The sequence below is a fragment of the Formica exsecta genome, unplaced genomic scaffold (genome assembly GCF_003651465.1).
Source record: "Formica exsecta isolate Colony F162 unplaced genomic scaffold, ASM365146v1 scaffold120, whole genome shotgun sequence".
NCBI classification, from domain to species: Eukaryota; Metazoa; Arthropoda; class Insecta; order Hymenoptera; family Formicidae; genus Formica; species Formica exsecta.
Genome location: NW_021848537.1, coordinates 339380 through 345545, shown reverse-complemented (window position 1 = coordinate 345545; position 6166 = coordinate 339380). Strand labels below are relative to the sequence as shown.

The window sequence follows — 6166 nt, the reverse complement described above, 5'->3', positions numbered from 1 at the left end:
GAGATCCGATAAACCGTTCAAAAATATACACTCTGTAATGTTTTAATAATGTGAAATAACTCTCTATAGAAACAAATAAATAATTCAAATATGAAATATGAATTTATAAGAATGAATAAAACAGAATATTTTTGACTGTTGCATCTATAAGGTGACTCATAAGTATGTTTTAAAACTTCGTGAACGTATTTTTGGATAAAAAATATGAACAAATTTTCTTATAAATATTAGAAAATGCTTCGTTATCGAAATAATGGACACAAATAGATATTGTATTTTACTATACGTAAGATGAATATCACTCATTTCTTCAAATAAAAACATTCTCTACACTGTTACAGCAAATTAATATATCAATACTAATACTGCTCGGTTGAACTGCCTCAAGCATACTGACACTGACTTGATTGTAGGTACGTTGTCTCTTATTGTACACAAGTACAGAGGCCTACATTAAAACCCCCTTCCCCTTTCTCTCGGTGGATCGTAGTAGCGTGTGCTAGTAAACAAACATTATTCCAGAATCAAAACACTAGAGACATAACATCGTGGAAAAAAAGAATCTTATCTGAAATTCAGTTATTATGAGATCTATTTGCGTCCATTATTTCGATAACGAAACATTTTCGGGCTAATATTCATAGGGACATTTTTTTCACACTTTTTATCCAGGAACACGCTCACGAAGTTTTAAAACATACTTATGACTCACTCTGTATATGTATATTTTTTAAAGAATCTCTATGAATTTATCAATTTCTTCGCGAGATCGATCGCAAAATTCTACTGATTGTCAAGGGGAGAGGAGGAAACGTGCCCCGCCACGGTTGGAAACGTCTCCCGGCCGCCATTCTCGCCGTTATCTCGCCGCGGAGAAAGCATGATTGCCTTTATGGGGGAAGAAAGGGTCCTTTGCGGTGGCGATAATGTCCTCGTGGCGACGACGGAGGCGTCGCTATCAGAAATAAAACACGACGGAGTCGAGGGTTCCGCGGAGAAGCGTGGGGGGGGGGGGAAGGAAGGGGAAGTGGAAGAGAAGTACGGAGGAAACTTTACCCTGCCCTCGAGATTTTCCTCGTCCTCTCCGATTAATTTCGCGGCTTTCCTCGCAACTTCGAGGATAGCGCGAGACACACGCTCGCATATTTACTCGCATGAGATATTATATTAGCCTTGCGATAACCCGAGTTTATTACACTTTATATTAATATCTGATTTAGTTTGATAAAAACGGAAGTACGCAAATACGACTCTACAACGGCCAAAAAAATCTCTCGCTGATAGAGGAAAATTTTATTATATATCTAAATATAAATAGTCATATTTTCTTGAAAGATGCGAGGGAATGGGGGTATTTTTCTTAATATTTCAATATTTCTTTATAATTCGGATCAAGATTTATTTACAAACGTTGCATTATATATTACAGCAATAATTAACAATAGTATTCGTAATCGTCGAGGCGATGATTAATGTGACGCATCCGCGTCATTAATCCGAATTAATTAAAGCGTCGCTATGTGTGTTCGTCAAACGTCGCGTGAGAGAGAAGGAAAATGAGGAGAAGAAAAAGAGAAGGAGAGAGAGAGAGAGAAGATATGTTTCTATATGTGTGTTTCTCTAGATATGGTTTACGTTTACTTGTATCTTACTCCCCGTTTTTAGGGTACACGCTAATGCGAAACTCATGCTCGCTACGGTCGTTCGAGATACTTAGCGGGAATTTCTACAAGAAGGAGTAATCGACGGATTTCTCTCGACGAATGAGCGATAATATATTACAAGTCCACCTTAACAGTCAACAATAATCCTCGCGTGTAACAAAACAAGATCGTGCGTGTCTAATATTCTATGCGCGTTAATTTTAATGTAAATCAAACTATTGAAAATATTAACAAATGAGTTGTAAATAACACTGTAAATAACGCTCTGCAAAGTAAATTAGAGAAGTAAAACTCAATTCTGTTAACATTATTCGGAATAATTAATATTGATGAAATTAATCTTTACACAGTTGGAAAATTTTTCTTGTTAAAAAATATACCGGTTAAAATTTTTGTGTTAAATTAATTAACACATTCATGTGTTAATTTAACATATTGCTGTTGTGTTAATTGATATATTTGATATATATGAATATTTGAACTTAAATGTTAAAATATTAAAACAATTGAATAACAGTGTAAAAATAACACAATGTGAACATATTTTTAATTTTACACGATAGATATGTTCTGTATTATTGGTGACAGGATTTATCCGTTAAAATTTGCAGGAAAAGATGTTGATTTTATTCTACTAGAATAAGAAGTGAGAGTGACTACGGACCACCAATAACATTTTTCCAAGTTAATTTTATCATTAAAAATATGTTGATTTTACACAAAATTTATTTCAAATTACTATGAAATTTGCATTCATTTTTTTTTGTGTCGAAATATTAACATAATATTAGTGTCACCATTTAACATATCCACATTACGTTAAATTAACACAAGAATTTGCGCAGATAAAATTTGGGACATACGATATATGTCAAATTTAAGCCAAATTTTTCAACTGTGTAGTGAAATAGAGCGAGATATATTTGACAAACCTTCGGAGGAACGTCTTTCTGGCTTTTTCCCGTATATAATATATTAGAAAAGAATTCAGCTACTGCTTCCAGCCAACCAGTCAGTCAGCCACGCGCGTCTCCCATTTCGCCGTATCGATGCTTTCGTCTCGCGAAAACCATTTCGAATACAACGAAACCGGGACGCGTCGTCGTCGTCATCGGGGGTACGTCGCGTCTCGTACGTTAGCATTCAGAACGTTTGGCTTATTTCGCACGGCCGCGTCCCAAAGAAGAGATTTGCCTCCGCCAGAAGAGCTTTTTTTCTTCTCTCCTTCCCCACACCGTGTCTGTCCATCCCCCGCGACGTCTCTCCCTCCCCCCCATCCAACCTCTCTGTTCCCCGTAATATGTGGCATGCAAGAGAGGGTTGGTTATCTCATCAAAATTGGACTCCTCTAGTATCCAGCTTCGCGTGCACGATCCGGTCGAGAGGACCCTTTGCGGACGCTCTTTGTGGGATTTCGGGGCCGTAGTTATCGATTCCTGTCTCTCCTGTTCGCCAGAATGCGGTTCCGGCGATCGCGCAAGTTATTTCCCAAGTTTCATGGGAGTTATTTATTACGCGATCGATATATATATATATGTATATTCTTGGGGGGGGGGGGGGAGAGCGTTTCAATTATACACAATTATTTTCACTAGTTGTAGATTACGTTCGAGAAATGTCCAAGCTACAAAATGACTGGTTTTAATAATTCCCTCATCGGAGAAGAAAATGTCTCGCGACGAAGATTCAAAACAGAAGGTTCATCTTCGAGATGATGATAAGATGACCGAAGAGATATTCATCCGGAATTTAAGGTACACCATACGCCGATTCATCGAATCATTGCACGTTGGCGATGTGGACGCCGTTCCTCGGCGATCTCGACACGATCGTCGCGTTCATCTGCTGCTCGTCCTGAAAGTGCACGTCCTCCTTGACGACGCCGGTGCTGAGACTCGCGACCGTCGTCTGAGGAATCGGCGAGAGCATCGGAGTCACTCTCCACCAATCGGCAGTCGGCCACGTGGCCGGCACCAGGCTCCCCCGGAAGTTGAGATCCGGGAGAACCGGAAGCGGTCTTCATATAATGTGTCCACGCTGCAGGCCCGAATTCGAACTACCGGTGCTCGACGTCAAACTCTGAACGGAGAAAGGAGCGTTGTCGATCCTGCCGCTCGATGTCGAGGACGTTGTCGTCGTCGATGATTTTTCCGGCTGCTCCGTGGGTGGGGAAGAGGAGGAGGACGAAGAGAAGCGATCCTGAGAGCGATCCTCTTGATGAAGATGATGGTGATGATGATGATGCCTCTCCAAGGCGGTGGAGAAGTCTTCCTCGAGCTTCCGGTACCGGGACTCCTCCCGTTCCGCGATGACGGCGTTGTCGTCGGCCCTGGCCGGACTTGGAAAGGGCGGATCGTCCATCTTGGACGGCGGGAACGGCCTCTTGGATTCTTTCGGCGGGCTGGGACAACTGCAATTGGGCTGCAGGCAAGCGGCCGCTGACAAACCTGTCGGCCAGGACGCTATTGTCTGGTGGCTCGGATAGAAGGTGCCGCCGCTGTAGAGTGCCTGAAGGGCCAGATCGGCGGCCAGTTTGCCACCGTTAAAATCGTCGCCCAGCTTGTGCTGCAGCGGATAGAGCGGGTAGGGGAACGGCGGGAAGAAGCGCGGGATCTTCAAGTCCTCGTGCGACATCAACGAATGATGCGCGGGTGGTGCCAATGGCGGCAGGAGACCACGTGGTAGATTCGACAGACCGTCGCCGGGCGATATCAACGGCGTTATCGTGAAGCCAAACTTGTTCTCTTTCTTCACCAGAGACTTCGGCTTCCGGCGCGGCCGATATTTGTAATCGGGATGCTCTTTCATGTGAAGAGCTCTGAAAGATGAACGGTAACCTTTGAATATTGTTGCTGCAAATCAACTTGTGTTTCTTTTATGTGTTGTGTGGTTATTGTTTTGTCATTGATGTCATCAATCATTAATTAATATAATAACAATGATAATTTTCATAGATATTTTTTGTATATATTTAAACATCAAAAAATTTAACAATATATAAAATATTTTTTAAGAATTAAAATAAAAAAATATATAGATCTTCAGCTGTTTTCATTAAAAAAAAAAAATTTGTTTCTCAAGTGCTAATTTCTCTTTTTAACTTCGTTCTGCCCAATTTTCTCGACGCGAATTCGCGGAGGCTCGTCGTTACGGCAGATAACGCCGCTGCTGAATCCGACATCGTTATACGTCAGTAAAGGGTAAGGGACAGTCGAGAAGGGTTTCAGAATCGCTTTTCGGAAGACGGCTTAATTGAATAGTTTCGCAACTGGAGAAACGCGATGGTAGTTTAGTCTACGCGTTGGGTCCCTCCACAACATAATGCTGTGACCATCCCGTGATGGCAAGAATCGTTAAATCCTGAAGCAACAACTTTTTGTCATTAACAGGCCTTAATTTTAATATGAGCTTTAACTTTAACAATTTTCCAGCAACGGAGAAATTTCACCCAAAATTGTGTGTATGTTTTTTTACATTATTATATCATTATCAAAAATTCGCTTATCTTTCACAATTTTTAACATTATTATCATACATACTGTGTTACAAAAATCAATTCTTTTTTTTCTAAGAAGACTGTAAAATTACAAATACCTCGAAAAGTGGAACTAAAGTGAAGTGTCGGGACATCATGTATATATTCGCTTTTCATTCACGAAACACGATACGGACCCGTGTCATTCTTTTTATCATGTTTACCCTGCACTGCGACTATCGATTATCGTAGAAATAACCACCTTTTCACTATTTTAATAAACTGTGCGCTCTCGCCGTCTTGCATACAATGGGACGTATTATCGCGGTCCCAGGATACGACACGGGGCACCATAGATATTTGCGCTAAGGTAAGGTATCTTGTACACACACACCTCGTCCTCGTCTTCGACGAAGACGGAGAAAGAGAGGAAGGAACAGCGGTATCTCCGACACATAATACTCCATTATATACCTAAGAGGCGCACAAACGCAGTGCTTATTTATGCCTCACCTCGTGAAGATAAAAAAAAAAGGAGAAGGGGGTGAGAGAGGAGGATTGTAGAGATACGTGGGCACCGCGGTTTTTCTGTAACAACGAGCGTCGCGAAAAAATTTACCCCAGGAACCACCGAGGACAATAACGTCAGAGAAATATCGAAGAATTTTACGCCTTTATAATAATACACAGTTGAAAAATTTATGTATTTTTGTTAAAAAAATATGCAGGTTAAAATTTTTGAGTTGAATATTTAACACATTCATGTGTTAATTTAACATATTGTTATTGTGTTAATTGAACTCAAATTAAATTATTAAAACAATTGAATAACAGTGTAAAAATAACACAATGTGCACATATTTTTAATTTTACACAATAGATATGTTTCGTATTATTAGTAACAGGATTTATATGTTAAAATTTACAGAAAAAAAATGTTGATTCTATTTTACAATAGGAGTGAGAGCGAATAGGGACCGTCAATAACATTTTTCCAAATTAATTTTATCATTAAAAATATAATATA

The 6166-nt window shown here is 40.0% G+C and overlaps 1 pseudogene; it reads right to left on the bottom strand.

Annotated features, from left to right (window-relative positions):
• Positions 1-3264: 3264 nt before the first annotated feature.
• Positions 3265-4553, bottom strand: LOC115243136 (annotated as a pseudogene).
• Positions 4554-6166: the final 1613 nt, after the last annotated feature.